The sequence below is a fragment of the Elaeis guineensis genome, chromosome 6 (genome assembly GCF_000442705.2).
Source record: "Elaeis guineensis isolate ETL-2024a chromosome 6, EG11, whole genome shotgun sequence".
Lineage (NCBI taxonomy): Eukaryota > Viridiplantae > Streptophyta > Magnoliopsida > Arecales > Arecaceae > Elaeis > Elaeis guineensis.
Genome location: NC_025998.2, coordinates 31,850,889 through 31,869,904, shown reverse-complemented (window position 1 = coordinate 31,869,904; position 19,016 = coordinate 31,850,889).

Sequence of the window (19,016 nt, the reverse complement as noted above, 5' to 3'; positions counted from 1 at the left end):
TTGGGTGGTGCTCTCCAACGGCACCACCTTCCCATACCGCTCCACCTCCTCTTCTCCCTAGGTTTCCATCTCTCTCCCTCCTCTTTAGTCTATCCATCTCGTGTCCATCACCTTCACCACCTATGGCTCCCTCAAAACCCTAGACAACCTCGATCCCTAGCTTGCCACTATCTCTGCCTCACCCACTGTCGTCATCAACGCCTGGGACCTCATGGATGACCTCGACGACCTCTCCTCTCCCACCTCCACCTCCAAAAAGCCCTACCTCCTCCCCCGATCCCTCACGTACTACCACCATCGCCTGATCAAGGCCAAGGACAAGCATCCCGCCATTAAACCCCTCTGGAAGCACCTCGCCGATGAGCCCAAGCATCCCAAGGTCATCCTATTTTCGACATCCCTCCGCAACACCGTTCGCGCCATCCTTAGCGGATTCCGCATCGCCGTCGCCCGTCGACAACTGGGACATGTCCATGGATGCCAAGGTAGGGGGGTCGGGGGAAGGGGATCGAGATGGAAGAGCTGCGCTCAAAGTTGCAGATGGGCAGAGGTGATGCGGGTGGTGTCGGGCGTGGTGGTTGGACGTGAAGAAGTTGAAGCGCGATTGGATGTGGGCTGGCTCGATTGATCTCGGGCTATCTTCGGATCCGAGCTCGGGCCGGGCTCGGGCTTGTATTTTTTTCAAAAAAATCGAGCCTAAGCCCGATCTGAAGTCCAAAAAATTATTTCGAACCGAGCTTAAATAGGGATAAGACCCGGCCCGGCCCAGCCCAGTTCCAATTTTATTGGAAAATGCAATAAATCTCCTACAATAAAACCCCTACGCCAACTTAACTCCACGCTCATAAATTTGGCTAAAGTTTAATTAAAAATTAAATCATTCAAACGAGTTTCCATCAATCTTTTTTATTGCATTCCAAAACCTACTTAATCCGGGATATGCTACAGAAAATGGATTGAAGTGGATCCCAGTGACATTTGGCTGTCAGAGACGACGTGCCATCCAACCCATGGCACTATGCTTGTATGACCCAAGAATGTAGTAATTGGTATGTCAACTTCTACTGACCATGTCTTTCAGTGTACGAGCCGCACACCAGATCGCTCGCTTTCTTTCCTAGCATCAGGTGAGCTAACCTTTTTTAAGTGTCCTCTTCCAACTCAAATGGCATTTACTTACTATTTTCTTGGTCCAAGAGCGGGTAGAATGGGACCCTGATCTCGTGATATATATATATATATATATATATATATATATATATATATATGTCAAATCATGCGAAAGAATTTATACACCATTCTTAAATCAGCCCCCTACCTAACAAGTACAACCTCTCAACCTTCACAAGCCCCCACGAACCAATTCCTATATGCTTGCCTCCTGACTACTCCATCGAAATTAATGCGCGCGCGCGCTCTCTCTCTCTCTCTCTCTCTCTCTGTATTCGGATCCAATTAGATTAAAATTTTATAATACGAATTTTATGTTGATAATTTAAATTATTAAATATAATTTATTATTTTAAAATTATTTATATATAAAAAATTATATAATTTAGAGATCTCTAATTTATACATCAAATAATTAAAAATTAAATAATTTAAATAAAATTAAATTAGATAAATTTTTTGATTATATATATAAAAATATATTTGAATAAATTTAATTGAATTTAGCTACATATCTAATTAGGTCAAAATTAGATAATAAAAATTGTACATCGATAATTCAAATTATTGAATGTAATCTATCATCTCAAAATTAATTTAATTTTATTTAAACTATTCAATTTTTGACTACTTGATGCATAAATTAAAAATTTTCAAATCATATGATTTTTTGTGTCCAAATATATTTAAGACAGTAGATCACATTCAACGATTTGAATCATCGATAGAGCATTCATATTATAGAGTTTTGATTTGATTGAATTTATGTCTAAATTCAATCGATCTGATTCTAATCTGATTTTCTCTCTCTATTTATCTATTTGTATGTATGTATGTACATGAATGTGTGTGTTTTAATCTGTTCTCTATGGACCACGGAGCATGCAGTCCTCGGAGCTGCAAAATAAGCAACCGCCAAATAAGTTGTGCATTGATGCTCCTTATGACTGGAGTCCCTGTTTATCTGATATTTCATTTCATTAGAGTTTCGGAAAGGCCCCTCTTATATTCAACATTTACTGCGGCCAGGATCTTAAAAAACTGGAGGCCATGTGCAGCTCGTAATTAAAACGATAGACCAAATATCCGAGGCCCATATGTGCACATTTTGAATTAAATTTTCCCTGTCTAATGCCTGAAGCTAATTTGTTATATATTCAAAATCCAGTTCTGTCAGCCTATGGACAGTAGAAGGACAGTGGACCTCGCCCAAGAATGACGTGTTACTTGCTTATAGACAAGGCTAACATGTTTTTTTGGACTTATATATAGTTCTGCAGGGATTGTCAAAAGGGCCCTCCATGTGGTGTATATTTTAGGATCAGGTTCAGATTGGCTAACAAACGAAAAGACCCAGATTACACTTCCATGATTGATTTCTCGTGTCGTTCGGTATTTTGGATATGGTGCTTCAAAATATAGTGCCTCTCTCCCCTTGGCGTGAGGGAGCTAAAAGCACTCACTACAATGGACCCGTTGCATCCGCTCTAATAGATTCAGTCGGCAGTGGAGGACAACCCTCGTGCCACTAGGGAAGTATATGGTCGGTTTTGATCTGATTTGAAGATATTTTTAAATTAAATTTATAAATTACAGTTCGGTAATTTTACAAATCAAATCAGATTGTTTTATTATAGTTTGATCTAGTTTGATTAACGATTTAATATATTACAATATGGAAGATAGAAAATTTTGAAAAAAAATATATTTTAGCTAAATAAAGACTGAAATTATCAGGATAACTTTCAGATTAATGTATAGCTTTGATTTTTGGAATCATTAAAATGAAGATTACGTCTATAGCCAACCAAAAGCTAGCTCTACTATGTGTGTGTATATATATACACATACATACATACATACATACACACACACACACACACATATATATATATATATATATATATATATATATATGGTTTATAGTTTGATTTGATCTAATATTTTTATAAAATCAGATCAGACCGTTAAACTATTTTATATGAAAATCATTAATCAAAACAGGCTATTTTAGTTTTCAAACCAAATCATATCGATAAAAATGATTTGGTCTGATTTGGTTTAACAGTTTGAACTATTTAATGAATATCCCTATGTGCCACACTTGCTGACATTGTTCAATGCAAGCCATGCTTGCCGATTGATCAACCACTTGATTTACTTCACGTAGAGCACAAAGATAAGTAAACTTGGATGGAGTAGAACAAAGCATTTTGATGTTTCTAAAGCCGGATACGATGTAATGCGCCCAAAACCAGCCCAAGGATCATTGGCCTGGGCTTATGCTTTATTAGGATGGTTGGTGGTTAGGTGGAGGTAGAATTTCTTTGTGCACCGTCCGTGGTGTAGAAAATCTGATGTGGAGCACATCACTTCATCCTACTGAATCCGTAGCCACCGCTTTTCAATACACATTTAATGTCCGCAATTTACTTTTTTGTTTGAAATTTTGAATAATTTTGAATGATGAAAATATTCTTTTTAAAAATTATGACATCTCTTCTTAAAAATTATGATATCCCTTCATAAAAATTATGACACCTCTTCCCTTTCGAATAAATGGAGATCCAATTATGTTCATTTGATCGCATAGGCCACTAAATAAAAAAATAAACAAAAGGGGGATTCGTATTGGTTTCATAATTTTATTAGCTTGCTAGCATTATTTTAGTCGCCATTCCATCGCTCTATAGGGCTGAAAGAAACGAAGAGTACTTTACTATACTAATATTTTTTTAAAATTTTTTATCAAATTAATGCAAGTTTGAATTTATTTATCAAACTAATGTAAAAAGAAAAAATATCATTTAGAATGATATTTTTATAGGCAAAAATACCATTCAGAATGATATTTTTTTGGCCTAGTCAGCAACCCCTCTACAATCTATGTGAAATTAAAATAAAAATAAAAATACCATTCAGAATGATGCTTTTGAAAATATCATTCGAAATGATGCTTTTGAAAATGCCATTCAGAATGCGCTTTTGAAAATGCCATTTGGAATAAAAACGTCATTCTGAATGGCACTTTTAGGTCATTATTCGCATACTTTATCTGCTCCTTCCCACACTGCTTTTTCTCCATCCCGACCACTTCGCCTATGTCGATGCTGACTCCCTTCTCCGTCCCAACTGAACGCCCTCCCCGTGAATGGCATTTTCAAAAGCACCATTCAAAAAAGCACTTTTAAAAGCTCTTCATCACCCTACTCAGACACCCCTCTGTCTCTTTCTCAATGTCCACTCCACCCTGCTGCTCCGTCCCCCCAATTCGAAATGGCACTTTTAGGGTCATCCCATGCGGATTGATGGCTAGATTAAACCTCTGCATCTTAGTGCTCAAGCAGTGGTTGTGCTATTGGTGGTGGCGGAGCAATACCGACTGAATTGCTATTCGCTAAGACTGCATCTGAGATTGTTGGAGCACTACTGACACTTTAGTTTGCTTGTGAGACTAGTATCCGGATTGTAAGTACTATCTTAATTGGCTTGCTCTAGTGGTAGTGATGATGGTAATAATGGCGGTGATGTCGATGGTGCCTTAGATGGCTATGGTGGTAGTGGCATCTTGGATTATCATTATGTTTGTTGGGACTCCGAACCGAAACTTGGATCATTTTTATGGGTAGATAGTCTTGGAAGAGTGAATAATAGTCTTGGAAGACCAGTCGAGTTGACTCGAAGTCAGTCTAAATCGATTTCTGAAGTCCTAACAGCCTGCTTTAGCTTAAATTCATAATACAACATTTGAATTAACTCATAGCTAGTGCACATATTTGTTTAAAATTTTTAAACCTAATTCACTCTCCCTCCTCTTAGGTTGTCTAGCTGGGAAATATTTTTTTTTTTGTTGGAGCATGTCTCCTCAACTGACATCTTAATATGATATATTTCTCTCATACATTAGAGAAGTAGAGCTAAGTTGTCTAAGCTTGTTTCTTATTATTTCAAAAAATATAATTAAATTACTCGATATATTATTATTATTTATATTTATATTTTGATTTATATGCCCTTTTTAGCTTGGCATTTTCTCTTCCAACTTTTTGAGACACATCTAAAGATCTGTATCCATGTCTACAAACCATAGCATCCTAACACATGAAATTAAGCAAGCAAATATCTAAACTAATCTCTGATAGAAATAATAATTAATAATATAAGATAAAATAAAAATATCAAGTATGCAAAAAAGAATCCTACAGTACCACAAGTCCAAAAAATACCGTCCCACAAGGACGTCGTGGTGCCCTTGGTTGCTTAGATATTTTCAGAAAGATCCTCAACGATCGCTCCTGCTCTTGTGTCACCTGTGATGACCCCTCTCCTATATCAGTGAACGTCTCCTGATTATGTACATGAGGAATAAAAGATGCTGTCAGAGCATCTGCAAGCTGAGTGACCCCCTTATGTGCCTGAGTAATAGAATGCTTACATTGCCATCTAAGATGGTCTGTGAGTGATGGATCTCCTATAATGTAAGAATATTATAGTCTTGAGGATTTGGATGCCATTCATCGTAAGCCATAATACACTAATGAATCTAAAATAATGACATACATCCCAAGTGCATTAGAGTATGAGAAATATAATACATAGAACAAGGATTCATCTCTGGACATAGACTACACAACAGTTTAACAATCAGAAAATGGATAGAACAGTACACAACTCTGGACATAGACTACACAATAGTTCAACTATCGAAAATATATAAAATAATATATAACTCTGAAAATACATAGAGCAATACATAGACTAGTCTGCCTTTAATTTCTTCCACTATTTGAAGTTGATGTGTGTGGAAGTAACTTGGGATAGTGACGATGATCATGATCCTATTTCTTACAAATGCCATAATGATTCTTGCTTCTTATTTGCCTATCATCTATCTCATTTCGCAGCCTTGTTAACTTTGGCATGTCTTTCTACTTAGGTCTTAAATAATGATGATCAAGCATATATGTGAACATATGTGTGGATCTCCAATAGTCTTCACATGGTAATGGATAAAACTCGTCACTCCAAGCATTCATGTATGCCGCAACTGTGTATGCATCATCCATGAATCTACTAAAATATATAGTAATTTCTTAGTACAGCTAAAACATATGAACAAGGATATCTATAGATGCTTCATTTTTCATGAGAATATTTTCTGTCACTTAATGTCACAGTTTGAAAATTTTTTTCACCTCTTAACCCTGCGTTTGCTCTCCTCGTAAGTATTTCATGTATGCCTCTTTGGAGGTCGAACGCTATTACAGTGTGTTGGTTAGCTTTAATCCGATCCTCTGCAATCTTAATTACAATATGAAGAGTAAAAAAACTATTTAGATTTTCTTACATATATCTTGAGACTTGGACACGTCTCATATTAAAATATTTTATAAGACGGTAACATATTATTTGAACACAAGCTGTAATTGGTATATTTTTTGCTCCTCGTATAGCACTGTTAAAAATTTCTGACAAATTTATAGTTAAAACACCATAGTACATACCGGCATCATGTGTCAATGTCCAACTTTTTTTTTTCCAACTTAGACAGCTAACTCCAAGCCTTTGCATTCACTATCTTGATCCTACCCATGATAAAGTCGAGCTTGCAAACTTGATGAGTACTCCCTGCTTGTCATAATGCTCTTTTGAGCTGTGCATTTTTAAAGTGAGTATTGAAATTACTATAAACATGTCTTAAGCAATATTGGTGATAGACACATGGTGGACTCCATCTAATAGACTCATCTGTAATAGCATTTAATATACCTGGATGTCTGTCAGAAATTAAATATATTCTATTTTTATCTTGTGCAATATGTATTTTGAGCCAAAAAAAACAACTCCAACTAACAGTCGTCTCCTTATCCATAATTACATATGCTAAGGGATAAATCTCATTCTCTACATCAACTCCTATTGCAATTAGCATCTTATCTTTAAACTTTTTATACAAGTGCGTATCATCGATGCTGATCATAGGACAGCTGTGCCTCCAACCCTGGATGGATGGTTGGAAAGCTTAAAAAATATAATTTAAAATCCGCAAATCAAAATTTTCAGTTGGGAAGAAATTCTATGCAACAACAGCACCTGGGTTTGCATTTTAGAGTGCAGCCATATAATAGGATAATTTTGCATAAGACGGCTCCCATTCTCCACAAATATCAATCAATACCTTTTGTTTTTCACATTATGCTTTTCTGTATAATACTATATATTAAAATTGCTCATTAACAACTGCCACAATAGCTTCAACTTTAACACCTGGACTTTCTCAACTAAATGTCGGACTAGTTTGCCAATCATCTTTCTACTGACAAATTTGCGGTCTTGACTCAACCTCATAAATAAAAAAGTATGAGAACCCTCATATCTTGTGATCTCAAAATATCCATACTTTTTCAACAATACAGCATGAAGCCTCCATTTACATTCTTGTTCAGTATCTGATGATGCATATCATATGGACCACAACTTTCAATGTGACTGAACTATATTATATTTTTAGTGCTTCTGAATGTAATAAAGATCAACAGCTCTCTTTAGCTCATCTTTACTCTCAAACATCAGACCTATAAAAAATTCAGTTATCGAAGAGTTTCAAAACTGATAGTCATAGTTCAATCTTCGACCAGTACTAACACCACCACCATGATCTAAATTTAAGTTGCTAAAAAATTATGAAGGTTCATGCAAATGAGGTTCAGGTTCTCCTATATTAATATCGGGCTGATCATCTTCATCACAATCTTCATCTTCGTCTTTATCATTGTTACTATCCTCATCAAGCCATTCTTCTTCAGCCTCATTCTCATCTGACTCAAAATCTTGATTATCAGAATTTATTCCAGTGCTGATCCAATTATCTCCTCCATTTGAGTGTCATATCCTACACTTACTGCTACTTCCACCATAGGAGAAATTATCATAGGAAAAGTCATTATAGGACTTTGAATAATTAGACAATTAGGGCCAACGGTATTAAAATGTTGTTCTGTAAGCATGACCTCAACACCAATATATAGGACTTACGAAAGGTGAGGAAGGTCCAGGAGTATTGTCCTCTTAGGTTAAAAGTCTACTAAAATATCCAAACCTCGGTACCATCATTTGAGTAGTATTTTCAGTAAAGGGTGAAGGAAAATCACCTTTTTTCTTGTAGGATCTTCCAGATTTCATCAAATCTGGGATGAAATAATTTTAAAAAAAATTTATCCTACATATATTTCAGATCTAAATCTCTAGATCTAATTTTATTATCTGATATTGAAGTCTAAAATAAATCTAAAACATGAAGAGGAAACAAGTACCTCAAGGGTAATCTGATTACCCTGTAGATGATCGTAGAAATCCCAAGGTTCTGATGTAGCCACGCAAGCGCCTGGTCTCTACCGGTATCCACTCAGGTAGGATCTGGAACGTCTTCTCCTCATGAATCTATGATCTAAAAATCAGATCTCTATCTGATTTGAAAGTACTTCAGAACTCCTTCTGAAGTTGGAGCAGCAGCTTGTCGAAGATGTCCTACAGCCTTCCTGTTTCAGGCGTCACCACACCTTAGACCTTTGCCAGATGGACGTCCAACTCTTTGGACGTGAAGAGGGGATAGAGGAGAGTAGAGAGGATTTGGAGAAGAGGAGAGGGGGTGGCAACTATTGGGTTTGGCGCATAAAACAACTTCAGCCTAAAAACCCTAGGCGCAGAAGGGTTTAAATAGACCCTGCTGTGCCTAAAATTTCTCATCAATCAACCAATCAAATAATTCCATTAAATTTTGAAAAAATTTTGATTGATTGCTTGATATCATCTGATCATATCAGATAAGCACCCAATCCTCTCACTCAAAGTTGGCACCAACTTTGGATAAGCACAAAGAGAGTTGGCGCCAAGGAGTCCAATCTTATCAAGAGTCCTTCCATTTTTATCCACTTGGGGTGCCCACTTAATCCAATTGGGCTCACGCAATAATCTGATTATGGTGCCCAATTTGATGTGGTTTGGCTTGTGGACACTCCACAAAAATTCTTTAATAACCTCTTGCCAAGTGGCCTTCAGTTTAAGACCCATATGTCAACAATTGACAGATGTCCTAAAATGAAAATGACAGGTGTCAGGAATTAGCAGGTGTTATCTTAAATTCATCTCATGAATTAAGACAAGCCTTTTCTGAGCTGGATAAACTTTATTTAGACTAAGAGAAACCTTCTCAAGGTTCTCTGGGTGAGTCAAATCACATTTGGCTCAGTCGAGATGAAAAAGATTACACGAGGAGAAAGTTAGGCTCAATCGTGTGCTAGCACGATTTTCTTGAACCTAATTGGATCTAATCCAAATCAATTGGGCTAGCCCAATTGATGGCATCCAGATCCTCACCCTTGTTAGTGTGATCCAGTTAGGTTCAATTTCGTATGGTAATGAGACATGTCGTGATCTCATTATCGACATCATCAAAACTCCTTTCGATGGATCAGAATTCTTCTGATTCATACAATTAGAATGATCGATCATCAAGATCATTCTAATTGCTTCCAAAATCCACTAGTGATACCTAACAGTATATGGTGGCAACCCATCAGAACTGAAGATAAATCTCTCGGTGTAGCTACCTGTGTGATTGAGTTCCTCTATCATGAGTCCCGATTGAATTAGGGTTAAGATGAACTCGTCAAACCCAACATCAGTCATATGAGTTAATCGATCGATCTGAGTCCGATGTGAAATCTTAATGAAAAATTTTTTCTATTATTTCACTCTGCCGTGGCCATGGGCTTAAGGACTCAATCTTTCGATCACCATAGAACTACTCCTCTTATCTACCGAGGTTGATAGATCCCATCTTGGTGCGACCTAGTTCCTACAATGAATATGCTACAGCCAACATACACGTCAAGATTCTGAATGGCTAGAAGATCGAGTTATGGTATAGTCAAACTATAACATACTCAAGGTGAACTGTCGATGCACCTCAGGTCAAAGAACTAGACACACAACTGTAGCATCGAGCTAGTCATTGACGAGAAGGTAGACTTCCTTATGACTGCTCGAGGTGGTCATGCTCAGTACTCTCGTTCTCAATGAATACCTGTACTCTCACTTCGATGTCTCCACATCGTAGACTCAAGACATATCTACCCTAAGAAAGTGATCGTACACCAACCTTCTGGATCGATCACCATCCTCGTGATGATCCTATGGTCAGGAGCTATTTATGAGTTAATTATATAAATTCATGCCTTAAATTTTCAACTCTTGAAAATATGAATTGACATTCCTACTAACTTAAAGGATGTATCACAGACACAATGTACACAATGTGATAGAAGAATAACCCATTTATTGATTTATAGTCAAAATTATAAATTTGCCCTTAGATTTGTACAAGAATGCGTCAGCCAATCTGGCATCTAGGACACACATCTAACAAACTCCCACTTGACCTAATGCCAATTGGTTACATATCTAAGTCCCATCTTCTCAAGGTGGGCTTCGATCTTTTGCTGGCCTAATGGCTTTGTCAGTGGATCTGCCACATTATCTGTGGAGTCGACTCTCTTAACCTCGACATAATCTTTTTCGAGATAATCACAGATCAGATGGAATCATCGCTCTATGTGCTTGAACTTTTGGTGAGTTCTTGGCTCCTTAGCTAGGGCTATGGTGCCGTTATTGTCGCAGTAAAGAGAGATGATATTCGATGACATCACTCCAAGCTCCATGATAAATTTTTTGTACCAGAATGCCTCCTTCGCAGCTTCCGATGCAGTAATATACTCTGCCTCCATGGTGGAATCAGCAATCACCATCTGTTTAGAACTCTTCCAGCTAACTGTACCATCATTGCAAATGAACAAACTTTCAGATGTCGACTTTCGATCATCTATATCAAACATAAAGTCTGAATCTGTATATTCCTGAATCTGGAGTTCTCCATTCCCAAAGACTAGAAACATATCCTTAGTCCTTCTCAAGTACTTAAGGATACATTTCACAGAAGTCCAGTGCTCTTCGTCTGGATTCGACTGATATCTACTTGTGACACTCACAGCATGGGCTGTATCAGGCCGTGTACATAGCATAGCATACATGAGGCTCCCTATTGCCGAAGCATAAAGAATTTTGTTCATGCGTTCAATCTCCTCAGGTATGCTAGGGCACATCTTCTTGGAGAGATGAATGCAATGTCTAAAAGGTACTAAACCTCTTTTGGAGTTTTTCATGCTAAACCTTTTTAGCACCTCCTCTATGTATATCTTCTGTGAAAGTCCCAGCATCCTATTTGGTCTATCTCTATAGACCTTAATACCCAGTATAAAGGATGCCTGTCCTAGATCTTTCATAGAGAACTCCTTAGACAACCATACTTTGACTGAGGTCAACATGAGAATGTCATTCCTAATTAGGAGGATGTCATCTACGTACAATATGAGGAAGATAACTGCACTCTCCTGACCTTTTGAACACACATGATTTCTCCTCATTCTTGATGAAACCAAACGTTTTGATCACATTATTGAAACGAGTATTCCAGCTCCGAGATGCTTGCTTAAGTCCATAAATGGACCTTTGCAGCTTGCAGACCTTGTGATCATCATCACTGGATGTAAAACCAAGTGGCTGTTCTATATAGATATCTTCCTCAAGATGTCCATTTAAGAACGCCATTTTCACATCCATCTGCCATATTTCATAATCGAAATAGGCTGCAATAGTAAGCAATGTGCGGACGAATTTTAGCATGGCTACGGACGAGAAGGTATCCTGATAGTCAATGCCTTCACGCTGACTATAACCTTTCGCTACGAGCCTAACCTTGAATGTCTCTACATTTCCATCTACACCTATCTTTCTCTTGAAGATCCATTTACACCCAATAGGTACAATACCTTCAGGTGGATCTACCAAGGTCCAGACTTGGTTTGAGTGCATCGAGTCAATTTTTGATCTCATTGCCTCTAACCATTTCTCGAAGTTGATATCTGATATCGCCTCGTCATAGGTCTTGGGATCATCACCATAAGCCCCATTTTCTGTGAGGAATATTTCCTCTACATCCTCTTGTATGGTACCTAAGTACCTTTTAGGAGGTCAAAAAATCTTAGTCGATCTACGAGATGGAAGAGGTTGTGTTAGGACTGATTCTGATTGATTGGGTTCCTCAGGTTCTTTAGCTCGTTGCTCTTGGGAGACATTCTCCTTGAGCTTAACTATTCTTCCGATGCCACTATCTTGAATAAACTATTTTTTAAGAAAAATAGTATTTCGACTCACAATCACATTGTGGTCTTTCAGAATATAGAAATAGTATCCTAATGACTCTTTAGGATATCCTATGAATCGAGCTCTAAAAGATCTGAACTCTAACTTGTTCGTCTGCTGTCTCTTGACATGAGCCGGACAACCTCAAATTCTGAGATGATTCAGACTTAGCTTCTTACCATACCATATCTCATATGGTGTGGTAGGAACGATTTTAGATGGAACCCTATTCAATACATATATTGTTGTCATGAGACAATATCCCCAAAGAAATTCAGGGAGGTTTGTGAAGCTCATCATGGAATAGACCATATCTAATAGGGTCCGATTTTTTTGTTCTGAAATCCCGTTGAGTTGTGGCGTTCTAAGTGGAGTCCATTGTGAGACTATGCCATTATCCTTAAGATAGTCTAGGAACTCCCAACTAAGGTATTCACCTCCTCGATCTGATCGAAAAATCTTAATGGGCTTTCCTGTTTGTTTTTCTACCTCATGTCTGAATTCTTTGAACTTTTCAAAGGCTTCAGACTTGTGTTTCATTAGAAACACATACCCGTACCTTGATATATCATCGGTAAAGATAATGAAGTAGACATAGTTGCCTCTAGCTGGCACATCAAATGGGCCACACACATCCGTATGTATTAGGGCAAGTAAGTCTGTGGCCCTTTCCCCATGTCCTACAAAAGAAAGTTTGGTCATTTTGCCTTGAAGACATGATTCACAAACTGAATATGACTCGAAAGTCAACGGACTCAACAGCCTGGATTTCTCCAATTTGTTAATCCTGTCTTTCGCTATATGACCTAGCCTTAGGTGCCACAGATACCTATCATTTAGACTATCTCTAGGCCTTTTAATTCCTATGGCATTCACATTTTGTTCGATATTAAATACAGATACATTAATATGTAGCTGATAGAGACCGTTAATAAGAAAATCATTTGTAACTTTATTATTTTCATAAAATATGTTACAATGATCCTTATGAAAGCTAATCACATAGCCTTCTTGTGCTAAACCTGAAACAGAAATCAAATTCCTACTTGCTGCAGGCACATAATAATAATCTCTAAGAAATAAATCTAATCCTAATGGTAATTGCAGAGGATAGGTTCCCACGGCCACAGCAACAACTCTTGCTCCGTTCCGACACGTAGGATCATCTCCCTATCCCTCAGCCTCCTGCTCTCCTCAAGACTCTGCATAGAAGTGCACAAATGAGCACTAGAACCAGAGTCAAGCACCCAACTGGATGCAAAAGAAACCATAAGGTTAGATTCTAAAATGAGCATACCTCCAGAAGGACCATCCTTCTTGTTCTTTAGGGTGATTAGGTACTGAGGACAGTTCCGCTTCCAATGGCCGTCTGAATGGCAGTGAAAATATTTTTTCTTTTCAGCAACCTTCTTCTTCGGTTCTGTCTTCTTCTTCTTCCCATCCATCTTCTGCTTCTTCACAGAGTTCTTTTTCTTTCCAAAAGATTTTTTCTTGAAAGAAGTCCACTCCACAGTAAGAACTGAGCCTTTTGAACCCTTCATAGAAAGCTCAACCGTAACCAGCATGTTCATTAACTCAGCCAAGGTACACTGCATCTTATATATATGAAAGTTCATGATGAACTGACTATATATATCGGACAAGGATTGAAGGATCATATCAATCTAAAAATCTTTGTCTAAGATGATACCGAGCTTCTCAAGCTCCTCAAGATCCTTGATCATAGTCAAACAATGATCTTGGATTGACTGCCCATCATGCATTTTAACCTTAAAAAGTCTTTGACAGACTTGATACTTGGCTGCGCGACTTTGTTCACTAAACAACTCTTGTAGGTGAGCCAACATTTGGTGGGTAGTCAAAATGTTCTCATGTTAGCGCTGTAAGTCATCAGACATTACACCCAACATGTAGTACCTTGCTTTGTTATCATCATCCGTCCACTTTTTTAGAGACGCTCTCTGTTCAGCAGTCAGATGTGCTGGCATGGCAGGTGGGTCCTAATCCAAGACATGAGTCAATTTTTCGAAACCCAGAATAATTCTGTAGTTCCTCAACCAGTCCTTGAAATTAGATCCAGTCAATCTGTGGGTGTCTAGTATTTTAGTCAGGGGGTTGGACACAGACATATTTCCTGTAGAGAGTCAACAATTTCTAGTTAGATTTTGTAATCAGACTTAACTAATTTGTTTAGGAGTTTCATTTTTAAATAAATTAGGCTCTCACTATTTTCTCAGATCCCTACACTTTCTTGGTAGAGATGTGAAAATCTCCGTAATTAGTGATTTCTAGTGGGTGGTGCGATCTCACCGACTGGCTCATCACCTCACCTAACAGTTATTGGTGATGGGTCAATCGATGAGTGGACAATTCTTGTCCAATGATTCTCTAATCATGGTGCATCCAAAACTTGATCTCTAATTCATGAAGCTCACCGTGCCGAAATATTGCTCCAATCCTTAGTTAAGTCAAACCCACCATTTGCACGAACTAGATTCCTGATTGGTTCCCTCATCGTATCCAAAATATTGAGCCCAACCCATCCTCTAATTTGTAGCATCCAATGCCTAATGGACATGATTGCGACTTTCCGGTGCAACTGAGCCACTGTAACCAGTCGAGAACAATCAATCTCGGGAAGGGCCCGCATATCCACAATGGTGGAACACCTTAGACTTAATATTTTCTTAGGAAGATTTGATTTAGGTCTCATTAAACTTGACTTAACATAGTCATAACAATTATGACTAACCTAGTGGCATGGGTTAGCTCGAATTGTTAGCCACCTCAAATCAGAACTGGATCAATACATATGGCCAGGTAAGTGAGACCGATGGAAGGGATATGCCATTAACTCGATAAGAACGCATTCGAGTCGAGTAGCTCTCAATTAAAAATCAGTCGGTCACATCTGTCCAACTTACCTTAGACACCAAATTGTTGAAACAGAACCAATTGAGTTAGTCTACAATCTAAGCTCCAACCACTAAGCCAAATTAGGTCTTAACTTGATCGAGTCACATCCGAATGTGATTCGACCTTGACTCAGACTTAATCCTATTAGGCTGGTCAATTATTAGCTTTCATGATCCCATCTAACTAATTCTTGATTCAATTTGATCAACCGCTAGACCTAATTGAGCTACCCAAGTCTGAACCCAATTTTATGAAAATATCTTAGATCTGAAATTCTCAATTTTAGACCTAACTTAATTTCATAAGCTTAATTCATTAATTAAGTTTGGGTTAATAAATAAAATATATAAAATAAATCTTAAAGTTTAAGGATCTAGGATTTTGCAGAAAAGTAAGTTTTAATTTCTGATTAAGGATGAACGCGCAGCACCCCTACACGTCATAATAACACTCCATTGAATGGGAGGAGAGGACTTTTAAACCCTACTTTGTTCTTATGATCGGACGGTCATGAGGAACACCTTAATCAAAAATATAAATTTAACTATAAAACTAGTTAGATCTAAATTTATATATCACATATACAATTTAAGATCTAACTAATACATGCTTTGCATACATCTCATGTATTAAAAATTGATCTAATTAATCATGCTTTCAGATTTAATACATCACATATAAATCTGAAAAATAAAATTTAAATTGAACTATTCAATATAAAAACTATTCTAGACAAGTTACTAGAACAATTCTACAACTAGTCTAGGCATGCAACAGATCAATTTTATAAAATAATTAAAATTTTATTTTCTATTTTTTGATCTGATTATAATATTTATAATATCAAAAAAATAGAGAATAAATTAGATCTAATTCATATTTTAATCATATTAAAATATAAACTTACAAGACTATTTATGGATTCAACTAATCCTAGTCTAGTCATGTATCTCATACATGTTAAATCTTATTATATTTATTTTTAAATATTTTAATTTCAGATTCTATCATATTTGATGTGACATCTGAAATCTTTTACAGATAAATTAAAATAAAGTCAAATCTAAATTAGATCTAAAACTGAGCCATCAACCTGGCTCTGATACCAGTTGAAGAAAAAATTATCTTTTTCCTTGTAGGATCTTCCAGATTTCATAAAGGCAATTTTTTCTTCAACTGGTATCAGAGCTGAAGACAAACCTCTCGGTGCAACTACCTATGTGATTGAGTTCTTCTATCATGAGTCCCGACTGAATTAGGGTTAAGGTGAACTCGTCAAATCCAACATCAGTCATATGAGTTAATCGATCGATCCGAGTCTGATATGAAACCCTAATAGAAAACTCTTTTCCATTATTTCACTCTGCCATGGTCATGGGCTTAAGGACTCGATCTTTTGATCACCATAGGACTACTCCTTTCATCTACCGAGATTGATAGATCCCATCTTGGTACGACTTAGTTCCTATGATGAATATGCTACAGCCAACATACACCTCAGGGTTTTGAATGACTAGGAGATCGAGTTATGGTGTAGTCAAATTATAACACACTCAAGGTGAACTGTCGATGCACCTCAGGTCAAAAAACTAGACACACAACTGCAGCATCGAGCTAGTCATCGATGAGAAGGTAAACTTCTTTATGACTGCTCGAGGTGGTCACGCTCAGTACTCTCATTCTCAACGAATACCTGTACTCTCACTTCGGTGTCTCCACACTGTAGACTCAAGACACATCTACCCTAAGAAAGTAATCGTACACCAACCTTCTGGATCGATCACCATCCTCGTGATGATCCTATGGTCAGAAGCTGTTTATGAGTTAGTTATGTAAATTCATATCTTAAATTTTCAACTCTTGAAAATATGAATTGACATTCCTACTAACTCAAAAGATGTATCACAGACACAATGTACACAATGTGATAGAAGAATAACTAATTTATTGATTTATAGTCAAAATTATAAATTTACCCTTAGATTTGTATAGAAATATGTCAACCAATCTGGCATCTAGGGCACATCTTTTCTTTTAATATATAATTTAATATATTATTATTTTAGATATTTAAAAAAAATATCAATATTTCTTAGATATCTTCATTATCATCTATTAGAACTAAGATATACTTGCTCTGCATTAATTGTCCTGATAAATTAGAAGATCTCCACCTCAATTTGATTTCATATTTTTCTCTATCTACAGGAATACCACTGTATAAATGATCTAATAATTCTTGATGTGATAATGATAAAGATAGCCTAATCATCCAGCTCGCAGGCTGATCGTACTATATACCATCTTCGCCATTTTCTATTATGCCATCATAATACAATAGTAGACGAATTCGAGCACTGACAATTTTCTCAAAAAATTCTATGACAATATCAAAATCAAAATATTTAGTATTAATAATTATTTTAATAAAATAGCTTATATAATAAATGTATTCTATCATCAACTAATGGGTATAGATAGGTTCTATCTCATTCAAGAATTGCATTAATTCTAGAGGTAATTATAATAATCAAATGATACACAATAGGAATCGAAAGAAATTTCGACAGTATTTTTTCTTAGTTTTCTCCACACGGCTGAAGATATGTGAGGAGAACTAAAGAAAACTGTTGTCTAAAATTTTTCTCAAACCCTCTACTTATCGTTTGATTACTATACTTGCTCATAGGATTAAGTGTAATTTTCAAACTATCTAAACTGGACAGTCAATTGATCAATATATATAATTCTCTCATTCGTACAAAAATATATAAATATACGAATACCATAGAATATGTATATTAATTAAAAGATGGGTCTACGATTTTATGTAATGTAATATATTTAAAATTTTTAAATTAGCCGTCTATCAAAGTATCGAGTAGCATTGCAAACGAGCCGGGCTGGGCCGGACACTATCTCTAACTGAGTCTGATCCGAAAATTTTTTTCGAACTTCGGGCCAGGCTTAGGTCCAATGATTTTAGAAAAAATCAGATCCGATCTCATTTTCAAGAATATAGCAAACAATCTTAATAGATACATTAATTTAATGAATATATTACTGAAAGGAGAAAAAAAAAAGAGATGAATGGCATCGGTGGAGTCGTCGGAAAGGAGGCATGGGAAGAAGAAGAAGCCGGTAGGGCTGGCTATTTTTTTTTATTTTTTATAATGATTTAAAAATATCATTTTGAATGGCGTTTTCAAAAGCACCATTCTGAATGGCATTTTTAGCTCTTTTTTTTTTTAATTCCATATAGGTTGTAAAGGAGTTGCTGACTAGGTCAAAAAAAATATCATTTTGAATAATATTTTTGTCTATAAAAATATCATTCTAAATGATATTTTTTTTATATTAATTTGATAAATAAATTTAAATCTATATTAATTTGATAAAAAAATTTAAAAAAATATTAGCATGGTAAAGTACTCAAGAAATGAAACTATCCACCATCTCTGGATTAACGTCAGAGAATAAAATAATGTTGTTTATTTTGGACTTCATTGAGGGCACATGAGTGAATTCATTTAGCTCCCAGATCCAAACATCTTGTCTCTCAGGTCACATATTCTATGGAAGATGATTTGTTAAAGGGTTATATGAATACTTGTACTTGAGGCTAGATCTCAATTGTTAGATCATTAGTTTAAACACAAAGCATGCATTTC